The sequence below is a fragment of the Schistocerca nitens genome, chromosome 1 (assembly GCF_023898315.1).
Source record: "Schistocerca nitens isolate TAMUIC-IGC-003100 chromosome 1, iqSchNite1.1, whole genome shotgun sequence".
NCBI classification, from domain to species: domain Eukaryota; kingdom Metazoa; phylum Arthropoda; class Insecta; order Orthoptera; family Acrididae; genus Schistocerca; species Schistocerca nitens.
The window spans coordinates 334214927-334228984 of NC_064614.1; positions in this window are offsets into that span (position 1 = coordinate 334214927).

The following is a 14058-nucleotide window of genomic DNA, read 5'->3' on the forward strand; positions in this document are numbered from 1 at the left end:
TCATTTATATTATTTCTGTTCGATATTTTCGTTAGATACATGTCAGAAACGTCATAATGAAGAAACATTCTAGTTCCATAACTGATGCTTCTGTTCTTCTATGGTCGTAAAGAGTTTTTATTATTTTTATTTAAGAGACAGTCCGTGGTGTAGAAATTTCACACCTTACATCTACATTTATACTCCGCAAGCCACCCAACGGTGTGTCATTACCTCCCTTTCCTGTTCCAGTCGCGTATGGTTCGCGGGAAGAACGACTGCCGGAAAGCCTCCGTGCGAGCTCGAATCTCTCTAATTTTACATTCGTGATCTCCTCGGGAGTTATAAGTAGGGGGAAGCAATATATTCGGTACCTCATCCAGAAACGCACCCTCTCGAAATCTGGACAGCAAGCTACACCGCGATGGAGAGCGCCTCTCTTGCAGAGTCTGCCACTTGAGTTTGCTAAATATCTCCGTAATGCTATCACGCTTACCAAATAACCCTGTGACGAAACGCGCCGCTCTTCTTTGGATCTTCTCTATCTCCTCCGTCAACCCGACCTGGTACGCATCCCACACTGATGTATAGGTGCAACGAGTGTTTTGTAAGCCACCTCCTTAGTTGATGGACTACATTTTCTAAGGACTCTCCCAATGAATCTCAACCTGGCACCCTCCTTACCAACAATTAATTTTATATGATGATTTATTACAGTACTTTCATGTTCCTGCGATTTTCTTAATTGGTATGTTTTGTGGCTGAGGACTGGGCTGCATTACATATTACTTGTAGACAGGTACAAAACGTAATTGATACAGCAAAGACTGAGCGAATAAGCCGCGACTCAGGTGTAGCCTGTCAGTGTAGGTAGCATGCATGAGTGCTGGTACCTGCCTGTGCACAGTGCGTAGCAGTAATACTTGCTTCTTGACTCGAGATCACCGCATGTGAACATCCGTGAATCGTTGAGGAGACTCTAAGTTTAGTGGCCTGACCACAGTAGTGCGAAACTGAAGCGCTGCACACTGTCTTTACCTCAGATACTAGTTGCTGTTTTGTTAAGAAAAGTATCTACACAGTTTACACCATTTGCCACCTTACCTTTCATTTTGCAGTGTCTCCTTAGCATGTGGATCTCTGTAGTCAGTTCTGGTACCGTCCTCTCAATAACTTTAATCATCAAAATATTTCACCGCGACTACGTATCTGCTCGTAAACTGCCAGCAAATTATAAACCACGGCCTTTGTCTCTTATTCATTTAACAGCTTCTGTGCGTCTTGAGTCAGCCTTGTTGAACTTGTGCTGAGCCTTCCTGCCATAGCATTTTCTCTGCAGCTATGGTCTGATACAGACAGATATTAAAAATAATGCTCCGTGCTTCCATTTATGCAAGTACTAGCGGGCTGAGTGACGTGAAATGCCTGCAAAAAAGAAAATATTTAGTAAAACAACGAAAAAAAACAGCGTTATCGACATTCCTCAGTCTCCCTCATTTACAAGATATTATTTCAAAGATACTGAATTTACGTAAACGATGAGGAATGTCCTGGTATGTATTATTATGGGATAGTTTCTACAGTTTCTGCGAGGAATTTTGTTGTGATTTTGTCTTCCGATCTAGAGAATTTTAATATTAAAAAGAATTTTCGTAGAACTATTAATAAGGGCGGACGTACCGACGCGAGTCGATGGGCTGGCCTTACAAAATAGAATGGAAAGATGTCTATTAAACTTATAAAGAAATTCTTAACTTCATAATAACCTTGTTTTTATAATGTTTAACTACGTAATATATTAAAGTTGCCGTAAGTAGTCTAATCGAAATGTGAGTGGCAAATGTTAAAATGTTGAAAATAGAGATTTTTATTTGAAGAGACGAGGGAAATTTTTATATACATCCAATAAGATTAATTAGGAAAGAAGAATAAATAGACGACCAAGAGTACGCTAAAACGTGCTGAAATAGATTATTATTTACGTATTGACCTGGATGTGACGTATTACTTTATGCTTTTGTGATCAATGTAGCGTGACAACCAGGACACGAGAAGCAGTGAAATTCGTAGTTTGTAAATCGCAAGTTACCATACATTAATAACTCCCGTAAGGTACACTGTGTTAGCAAGGCAGGGTATTAGATTCTAACGTCTCGTCGACTGCTAGAGCATTACAGACAGAGCTCAAATTCTAAATGGGGAAGAATGGGGAAAGATGAAATGACACATATTCTTTTCAAAAGAACCATCCTAGCATTTTCTTGAGCGACTTACGACAGTTATGAGGCGCAAGGTACCTAACAGAGCTGGCGACTGCAAAGATTGTACATAAAATTAATTAGAAGGAAAGATGAGTAAATGTTCTGTGAAGCGCTTTGTCTAAATATAGGAAATAAATAGATTAGAGAAGCATTTGACGCACCTCATGTGATTTCTAGCATCATTTAAAGTAGCGTCATATGTTTGTGTAATCTGTTTTATATCTTGTTTTCAGGCAAATCATTTCACAGAACTTTTTTTCAGAGTTTTTTACTCGCAACTCCTATTCACAAAACTTGTTCTTATTGACACGCCATTAACTTTACTAGCGTCTTACGTTCTTGAAATGTTCTCAGTTTAGTACTCGATTCCAAGGAAACTATTTCGACAGTGAAATATCACAGAACTGTAACATTTTATCTTCAGAAGGTAGGCCTTGAAAAGATAAACTTTTTACTACCTCATTTGGATTCCTTGTGTCTAATGTTCGCTGAAGGTCCTAAATTAAATACTTAATTCGAATGAAGCCATTTCAAAAAAATATATATCCAAAGCAATTCTTTGTATGCAAAATAGCAACGCGTTCAAGACATGCACCATTTTGTACATCACTTGCCGTAGTAGTGTTCTCTGTTCCTGAAATGTCCTAAATTTAGTACTTGATTCGAACGAATTCTTTTTTATAGTTAAATACCACGCTAGTTTAAATTGTTGTATAGATAGCAGATATGCTGTTCAATTTCATACCAAATTTGTCAGTTTCCCACTGTTAGTTCGTCTACGAAAATTCGTATAAAAATCCATTTCGTAATTTATTGGGAATGTTGTTTTCGCTTCTCTCGAACATATGACCAAAAATGGAAAGGGCGTTCAAAAACACATTAATGATTCCTCTGTTAACTTACATAGAAACGGCGTAAGCTGTAGGAGTGACACGTTGTGACGCACAAACAAGACGGGAATATATAATAAACGTTCATGTCCTGTGTTCTGAGCATGTAAAACTGAAAAGACTTGCTCAGGACAGAAAGAAATGGAAGCAGAATCAGAAAATTAATGAGAGTTAACAAGAAAAAAAAAATAGTGCTTCACATAAAAATGTGGTAAACTACTTGTAAGATGTTTACGTAATCTATCGACTCATTTTCGCGAACGTTCCTCTTTGGCAAGCTCCGCCGGAGAAGCGATAACGCCATCAAAGAACTCCCATGCTTAACGCGATGTATAGACCCGAGAACATCTATCAACAGCGTGGTGACAGCACGAAAGCCACGGTACCGTATTGGATGAACCGCATTCTGCTGACATACATGGAGATATGGTTGAGAGTATACTTATAAGGAACCTATGACGTCGGATTATTTTTGTGAATGAATTTGAGAACACCACATTAAAAGTTTCTTGCACTCCGTGGTTTACGAAAGTTAGGTTTTTCAATACCATGGAGCGGAATATATCGCGTCTATTAAGTCCATTTACTTGCAGAAGCTGCTCGGTATGGTCATAAACCTCTCCTAACAAATGTGAATCACAGGCTGTTATAAAGGCGTTAACATTTTAGAACATTGGTCGTGAATTCACGACGCATTGAAATCACGGAAATCATTATGTTGAGGAGATGGAAATGCTTGGATTCTGAAATAAAATCTTCTCTGGTTTCTTGCCACGTCTATCCACAATTCGAGCTCTACGTTTAGGAAGACGTGTTCCCTCCTTCCATCTTCACCCCTGACACGTTGCGAAAAACTTTAATTGCTTGGACTTCATTACTTTCTATGATAAATTCCTCACATTCTTATAATTATGCAGTATCCTTGCTAATGTCCTAGGAATTATTTTCTATTGATCCTGTTTAGAATACGAGGTGTGGCTAGAAAAAAACCGGACTAGTACTGGTGAAACAATAAAACGAATGCAATAAGGCTGAAAGTCGCGTGGCCTGTCACGTGACTCTCACTCCGCCTACTGCTCGAGTTTCATCTGCCTCCTGCACTCAGTCTGCCCGTGGCGTCTGTTTTAAGTAGTTGAAGTTTTGTCTGTGCGTCGGAAAATGTTGAGTGTACAGAAAGAACAGCGTGTTAACATCAAATTTTGTTTCAAACTAGGAAAATCTGCAAGTGAAACGTTTGTAATGTTACAACAAGTGTACGGCGATGATTGTTTATCGCGAACACAAGTGTTTGAGTGGTTTAAACGATTTAAAGATGGCCGCGAAGACACCAGTGATGACACTCGCACTGGCAGACCATTGTCAGCAAAAACTGATGCAAACATTAAAAAAATCGGTAAACTTGTTCGACAAGATCGCCGTTTAACAATCAGAGCAGTGTCTGAGTTAACGGGAGTTGACAAGGAAAGTGTTAGGCAGATTCTTCATGAAAGTTTCAACATGAACAAAGTGTGTTCAAAAATGGTTCCAAAGTGTCTCACAATTGAACAGAAGGAACGCCGAAGAATGATTTGTTCTCACATCCTGGAAAACATTGAAAGCGATCCCGCCTTCTTACAAAATGTTATTACTTGCGATGAATCGTGGTTTTTTACTTACGATCCCGAAACTAAACGCCAATCGATGCATTGGAAAACTCCTGGTTCTCCACGACAAAAAAAAGCACGAATGTCAAAATCGAAATTCAAGGCAATGATGGTTGTTTTTTTTTTTGACATCAAAGGGATTGTGCACATTGATTGGGTACCAGAGGGACAAACAGTGAATCAGCATTACTACATTAGCGTCCTGGCTACCCTACGTGAGCGAGTACGGAGAAAACGGAACGATTTGTGGAGAAAAAAGTCATGGATCCTTCACCAATGCCCCAGCTCACAGTGCGTTGTCAGTGAAGACGTTTTTGGCAAAACACAACATTCCCATCTTAGATCATCCACCCTACTCACCTGATTTGGCCCCCTGTGACTTTTTTCTTTTCCCTAAAGTCAAGTCAGCTTTGAAAGGAACTAGATTTGAGACTGTTGAAGCATTAAAAGAAAAAGCGACGGAAGTAATGTATGGACTTACCGAAAATGATCTGCAGCATTGCTATGAACAGTGTAAAACTCGTATGGAGCGGTGTACAGACCGAGGAGGAGAGTACATTGAAGGAGATAACATGAAATTGTAAATAATTTTAAATAAATGTTTTTCCAGCATCAGTCCGGTTTTTTTCTAGCCGCATCTCGAATATTCCATAAATTATAAATCTGCGCAACATGGGGATATAATGTATTTTGTCGTATGGGATTGTGACAACTGAACATTCGCAGTGTGCGTCTCATAGTGTATTGTAAGATAATGACTTCAAGCAAATAAAAGGGTTCCGTGCTGACAGTTTTTCAAGTTTCAAAGCAATCACATAGAAAATTACTGAGTGTTTAAGGAAAGCAATAACCATGTTTACGTTTGTTGGACGGAATTATGGTTAAATCGTATAAAATCGCTTACTTAAGAACTGTTTTCACAGAATTATTTATGTCAGAGAGGAGCACCACTTCACTCTTCATACTCACTGAACAGAAACCTATTTTAAAATCCCTTTCAGCCTTACTTACCTTAGCGCTCAGATTTTAATGACAGTACCCTCAAAATTATATCTAGTTGCTATGTTTCCAATCAATTGGGCCAACGTGATATTCACATTAGTGATAAGAGGCGTTTACGTTGCTGACAACATCAATCGAATCTGCAGTGTCAGTCCATCATTCAAGTAACCTGTGTGTAAATCAATTAATTGCCTTTTTAGTATGATTTACAGCGGTAAGGTAGCGTAAATTGCAGTGCACATTCGGAAATAAATAACAGAATTTAATCATTTCTGTAGCCAAATACCTGTGCTTGATGTCAGTAGGCGTATGCAGTACTGATTTCTGCTTTGGCATGAAACTGACTTTCCATATAATCTAACATGACATTAAATCAGTTTGAATTGAAGAGTTCCTATTGATTCATTATACACTTAATATCTGTTTCTGACGTTCTCCAGTTATAGCAATATTAGAAAACGGACTGAGAATTCGGGAAACACAAATAATTATGCTAGTCATAGCCTGCATCATACATCACAACTGACACTTTCGCTAAGAAGATAAATGAGTTTTGACAACTAAGGAAAAGCAGGAACACGCTCACCGTAGCTACGAAGACATTGCGAACATCGTAACAGTTAAGACACTGTAGCCTTACGGGATTTTTGTATTTTGCCATGAAAATTTACCTACGATAGCTGATGATTCTTATGACGACGATGGTGACATTCTGAGTTCTGCACCCATGGCAGCACACATATTAGCTTCGTTACTAACATTTTCCGAAGTGAATGGTGTTAGAATGCTTGAAAGTGTATAACTGACCAACACACACATACACACACAAACATACACACACATAAAAGTAAAGAGGCTGAGGTAATAAATGAATCACTGATAATCATAATTACTCCACGCATCTATGGGAGACGTGAAATTTCATTTACTTCCCACTCTAATCGTAACAGAAGCCATTGTGTTAAGATTTCTAAATTTGCTTTTCATATCGAGGGTATATACTAATATGAATAAACATACTTTGACAAGGGAAATAACCCAGTAAGCTACCCAACGTGTAACTGTTTAAATGCACCACCACTCGATGTGAGAATTGAATGGGCGAGGTTCTGGACACCATGCTCATAAACGAAGGGAAACGTAACACTTTACCACACTGGCAGACGTTACATGTTTTGCATCACAGGAAACAGCGTGAGACAGAACCTGCTGTGACACCGCAGTGCATGAGAAAACTACACAACACAATAAAGGCATATGACACCCACAACTGGCATCTTGTGTTCTACCTGGAGCTACACACGTTCCAGCACAAACGAGTTACGGATGGGTGAGAACAGTCAGAAGAACATAGTAATCTGCCATTAAGGAAAAACTGTCAGCAAGCGAACAAAATAAATGAAATTTACACATTTAAACTACGAAAATTTACGGATTTAGCTTTCGGCCAAGAAATATAGCTTATCATGTAGGTAAGAACTAATACAATCAGTCTTTTACAAAAAGTATTAAAGTATCGTATGTTCAATTACTACACTAACAAGGGGAGGCCGCCAATTGTGAAATTCAGATTCGATTCATACTGCGCATAATAAAAGCTCATGGCCAGAGGTGTAATGTGGCTAATCACCATATATATATATATATATATATATATATATATATATATATATATATATATATAAAGTATTAATGAATTGCTTATGCATGTTGGTGAAGACGGATCGCTCTCCAATTGTATCGCCTCGATTTTCCCGTCTTTTTTAACAGGGTGTACCAAAGCTCTACCGTCCGCACTGATTTTCGACGATGTTATAAGTTGCGCTAGGGACCGCATCTACCTTCTTTCGAAGTTAGCAGGCAACTACGCTGTTATGCGGCGGCTCGTTTCGGCCCATTCAACATCTGTCATTCAAGTGCAACGAGCGAGTAACGGAGTTTATATTTCGTACCCGCCACAGCAAATTTGTGTTCGTGGGGTCTCTATTCTAATTCGAATGTTTGACTTACGCTATACGTATTCGTTTCGGAATATCGTTTCTACGTCTTCCGTTAACTATGCGTGGTTAACATTATGAAGACAATTAATAACATTTGTGAAATACAACTTTGTTTGCGGAAAACATAATGATGTTCGAAGTCGCCAGTTTTTCCACGACAAACGACTTTCAACAACTTATTATATGCATAATTGTTGCAACTGATTGCCGGGAATTTTTTTATATATATATATATATATATATATATATGAATAATAAAAAACAAATACTAAAAAAAAAGTTGCATAGCGCAAGATTCGATCCCACGCCCTTCGGATCACGAACCAGAGCGCTTACCGCTGCGCCACGACGCTGTTGACAATTATTAATCGTAGAGAGTATTTCACTGAAACGGTTTCTTTTAACTGTCGATTTTCTCGACAATGGCTGAGAAGTGCATCTTGGTGCTTTGCCACTTTACACCTCTGGCCATGAGCTTTTATTATGCGCAGTATGAATCGAATCTGAATTTCGCAATTGGCGGCCTCCCCTTGTAAGTAATACGAATTTCGCTGTAAGAACCGGATCTCCCTTTTGGTGCAAACAATGTGAAACTGTGCAGCATTAGTTGTATGTGAAACGTATGATCTGGTTAATACACCAAACTTAGGTGAAAATAATTTCATACTCTAACACAGCAGAGTTCACGTACGTGGGGGAATTTAACCTGTCTCCTAAAGAAACAACTACAGGAAGATATACGAATAGGACACGGCCTGGGAGATTGTGGAATATTTATATTGGTGATGGATATGAGAGAACGGGGGCAGGTTAAATTTTAGAGTCTGGTCAAGCCATCAACACACTAATCTGCTTCAGATTAATGTGTGTTTATTATGCTGACATGAAGAGACTTCCACGCGACATACAGCGGGGGGAGATTCATCACAGCAGTGTTTCAGCCAATGAGTACATCACATACACACGCTGAATAATTCAGGGGTTGTTTATAGCCATTTCTCACCTCTTTCTAAAATGTTTCCTGCATTTCACGTTATTCGTCTTTTGTACTGCGTCTGATTACTGTACAAGTTGTAGGTAGACTTTATTTTACTCATGACAACTTCACAATTATTATAAAAAGTGTGTTGCAGTCAACATTCTAAAAAGGCTACTCTCTATGTACATAAAAATAGACGTGAGTTGATCATCATTCAGTCAATCTTCAGAGATAAATTGTGGGACCGATTCCATCAGTCGTTTCATTCATCTCTAGATACGGTCAGTTAAACTTTTTGTGGCTTTTTACATACTGCGTTATTCGTTTAGGTTACCATAATTTATTTCAGTCTCTTTAACTGCGGATCTAGTAGGCTTTTAGCGGGTAGTAGCTTTGTGTCTTTCTTGAAAATATCAGTTCACAACGACGTCCATACTACGCCTAACGACTTATTCGTTATTTGAGCTAGTCCAGCATTATCTGTGATTAATTTTATACTGATAACACTGGACTCAACCAAATATTCCATTCTCTCCGTTAACTTACTTTTCAAATTCCTTTTTTAATTCTGTAACGCCTTTACACGATTATAGGATTTAACATTACACGCCCACAGTCCTAGAGCGCCATTTCTCTTTAGTGTGGCGCTGTCTGGTAACTACATCGACATACATGAACAGATTCAAACATTATCCACATAAATATTTTTGCCTGTAGTGATACCTGTAAGTACTCGCATGGGTTACTCCCGAAGTTACTCGTTCCTTACGTCTAAAAATATCTCTTCGTTAAAAATGACGTACTTTGTTCTGTTTCCTAGATCCTCTTCAATCTAATCACAAACTTGATCTGACATTCCATGCACTCGTATTTCGCTGATTTGACGACGATACGAAACTATTTCGAACGCCTTCCGGAAGTCAAGGAACACGGCATAAATATGGGACCCGGTATCAACTGCCTATTGGATCCCGTGAAATAACAGGTCGAGTTGTATTTCACACGTCCGTTGTTTGTGGAACCCATTTTGATTCCTACAAATGAGATTTTTGGTCTCTAATGTCCTACAATACACGTAAGTAGTATAGCCTACAGCTGCGTGCGTCTGTTCGACGAACCGTTTTCAGCAAGGGATTGATCTGTGCACCTTTCCAGTCACTAGGAACGCTTCCTCGCTTCAGCGACCGACAGTAGACGGCTGCAAAAACAGGAGCAACTTCTTCCGCATACTGTACACGGAATCGTAAAGGTGTCGCACTGGGACCCGTTGCACTTCCTCTATTGCGAGATTTTAATTGATCCCATTGTAACACGCACGGGGGTAAAACTGGCGGGGGACCCTGAAACTGTTCTCGCTTGGATCGTGCGGACTGTCCAGGCCACGTACCTGGTACTCCGACGGCGGTCGTATTATTTGTGCTCCATACTGCTGCTGGCTAGCCTGAAATTAGGTATATAAATATGCGAACGGGTATAGGGGAGCCACTTAACGCAAAGTATAACACTGTCCAACGTCTGGTACGAACAGTTTATATACTGAGACGATAAGAAAATCACAGGTTGTATTGCTTGCACACTAAGTCTTAAATGCTGATACCAGTTAACATTCTTGCTAATTTGATGAGAGGTCATAATTATCATTCGCTTATTATTACACAGTATTCTTGACGATGTTAATGTCCGTTGCTATACAACTTAATGCCGTCACAAGTATTTCACACTCTTACTACGGCCGAAACTTCGGTAGTGGATACACAGGCAATGATGATAATTATCTGTCCACAATTATCATTTGGACGAGCGTACGCGTAATTGACACGACGCAGGTGATAGCTGATGATGTGGAAACGGAATAGTCGAGCGAAAGTTCTTACGCTCCTCGCGTGCAAACAGATATCTGGTACCAGTCCTTCTTGAAACTTGTAATAATGTAACACTGTTCATAAAAGAAGTTAATTTACAGTTCACAGTTCCCACTTGTACCTGCGTGCGCGACGCGGCTGATTGTTGATGATGCGGAAAGGCGATGAATGAACGTATGTTCTCAGGCTCTCTAAAGACATTGGCACTTCATTGCTCTGCTTTGTGGTGAACTATTTTACTGATTCACATTAGTTTCATTCTGGGAGGCCGAACACGACGCGGACGGTTGAAGTTGTACGGTACGACACGCAAACGGGAGGATATTCAAACACGTTATCGGCGGCACAGCTCATACTTAATTACTTTTTTTCGCACATTTCACTTAATCCACTTCAATATCTCATTGTTTAACAATAATAGTAGTTGGAGCCACACTTGAACTTCCATAAAAGTGCCTTTCCCATTCAGAGCTACCCACAACACAACACAGCAGCTCCGTGTCCCGTGCTCGCAAAGGTACTCCGCAACGAAATCGACGATATGACAATACGCTTACACCGTGGTCTCTTATTTGGTATCTTTCATTGTTACGTTCCGTCAACGATTTAAAGGTGGAAGCACAGATAGTACTTTGTTCCTCAGAGAACCGACTCCCTTTCATATGGTATACCTTGAAGGGCATTGAGAAACCAGAACTAATCTGAGATCTATAAACTTAGTAACAACTTAATCACTAATGTGTGAACTCTGAACAACTATTCTTCGTTTTATAACCTGAATCTATTGTGACAGGAGGCACAATATCTCCATAAAATAGCGAGTCCTTGTTGAAGATGACGAAGTTTGGTTTGTGGGACGCTCAGCTCCGAGATTATCACCGCCCATACAAATTCCCAACATTTGCTCAGTACAATCTCGACACTTCCATGAATGATGATGAAATGATGAGGACATCACAAACACCCAGTCATCTCGAGGCAGGTGCTAATACCTGACGCCGCCGCGAATCGAACCCGGACCCCGTGATCGGGAAGCGAGAACGCGACTGCGAGACCACGAGGTGCGGACGATTCGTTGGTTGACGCATCATATTCGTACAGTCCTTCATATCTAAGCACTCCTTGAATTCCTCCATTTATCATCTTCTGTCTGCTTCTTCAGAGCAGCGTATGAGTGTTGTGTCACTCAGGGATCCATTTTTAGCTTAATACTACTTGTAGTAGCGATTAATGTAATTAAGTCTGCCGTAAGTAACGCCTACAATACCGTTATTTTCGGAGAATTTCTTTACTTTCTGCTCGTCTTTTAGTCTAGCAACCACCACCAACCAGTGTCAGCTGCCTACTAAGAGACTGTGAAAGTAGGGAAATACTGACGGTTTTGACTTCTGTTGAGAAGAAAACAGCTTAAGACAATTTTAACCACTTTCGTCAAAGTAAGATTTTAAGACACATCATTTTCAAATATGGACATTACTGGCAATTTTAAGAATTCGACTAGGTATTTGTGTGTGACTTAGCGACCAACATCCTTTCTAAATCTAAGGAAAACAAAGGTCACACCGTTACTCGTCCTGTAACGCCGAGCGCAATCACGATCGGCGACGAGCAACGACACCATTCGCTATTACTGTAAAGCAGGAGTTATTAGCACTTGGTATTCAACAAATTTCTATCTTCGCTTGCAGTAAGTCGGATTATTAAATAGTCAGTTAGTAATTTTAACTGAGTGTGGTGCCCCATTTGTAAAACAACTGCCTCATTTTCGGGAGGACGATGGTTCATGTCGCTTGCCGAACATCCAAATTAAGTTTTCAGTGGTTTGCATACACCGCTAGAGGCGAATTCCCGTATGGATCCGATGAAAGGGCACGGTCGATTTCCGTACCCAATCCGAGCTTCTGCTCCCTCTCTAACAACCCAGATGTCGACTGGACGTTAAGACGTTAAACGCTAATCTTACCTCCTTCCAATCAGTTTCTGAATAATTCAGGTATGAAAACAGTTGCGAGACAGCGTATGCTTATAACATTTTAGTTAAGCTCGAAGCAGGCTATCCCGCAGTATTTCTTGGATTTATCTTCCACATTCACATACCACATGCAACTGCAGTTCTGATACTAGGAAATAATTCTTGAGGGAATCAGCGGATTGCTGTGAATCTGAAGTACGAAACACATTGTGTACTCTATCTTTCTAAGAGCTCTTTAAGCTATACATTGCTTGTATTTAGTAGAGAAGCAAGTACAGACCATTCGGTACTCTACTGCGGTTGCCAGGGAAAGAGTGGCCTTAGTAGCAAGACGCGACAGAACGCGGTCGTAGGGACAGAGCCACAATGTGTCGTTCGTCTGCATACTGCGGCCTAGAAGATAAGCTATAGGATAATGAGAGGCGGAGTCGCCAATCGTAAGGAACAACATGCTGCAGTTTTTCAACCTGATAATCTGGCCTTTGGTTTGCACCTTGTGGTCCTTGATACGAGACGCGCCGATGTTAATGCACCACCCGATATGCTGCTGCTCAACAACGAGTTGGATTACACTTCGACTAGAAAAGCAACCACAGCGTACGTAGCGCGAAATTTTATGTACATCACATTTTGATACATTACAGTTGCCAAAAGAGTAGCGAGTAGCTTACCAGCTCATTGGATCTGCTTTAAGTCGACAAGACGAATACGGTACGTATGTTAAGATTCTGTTGTGAGTCTGACTATCTAATCTAAATTAACACCTGAGAGATGGCAGTGTGCAGTCAAAGCACTGGGATTTTGCAGCAGATCGGCCTGTGGTACAGACTCCCCCATATATGTGTCTCAACAGTACGCTACAAGCGAATGAACAGGGCAACCCGAAAACATAAAAGCCAACATCCACACCGAAAATCAATACACACATAAAACAGATTAACCATTTGATCAAAACTAAACTTTTACAACAGTTTTTCCGCATAAATAATTCTGTTACTTGATGAACATCATTCTCAAAAAGAGAACCAATACAGTTAATTACAAAACTGAGATAATAATGTCAGTTAGTTCGCAAAACTGATCTTGTCCTTGGGAGAGTGAAACTCCTATTCGGATTTATGATTCATTCAAGATGCTCAAATTAACGTCTCTTTTTTGACAGTGTGACATTGGTTGTTACAATGACGGGAAAAGAATCCTACTGCTGGTAACAATGACGTGGGGGAACCATTAACACAGGATCAGGATTAGACTATGCACAAGGACGGAACTATTCAACACAATGATTCCCCGACACTGGCAAGTGTTCTACAATTGTAAACTTGTAAAGTGATGCAGTCTCACATTGATATAGAGCTGTTGTTGGCATGACATAATGCTACGGTGGCAATAATAATTTGGGCAAAGTCTCTTCTACTTGTTATGGAGAAATTTTGGTATACCGGTACTTACCCTCACTGTACTATTCTT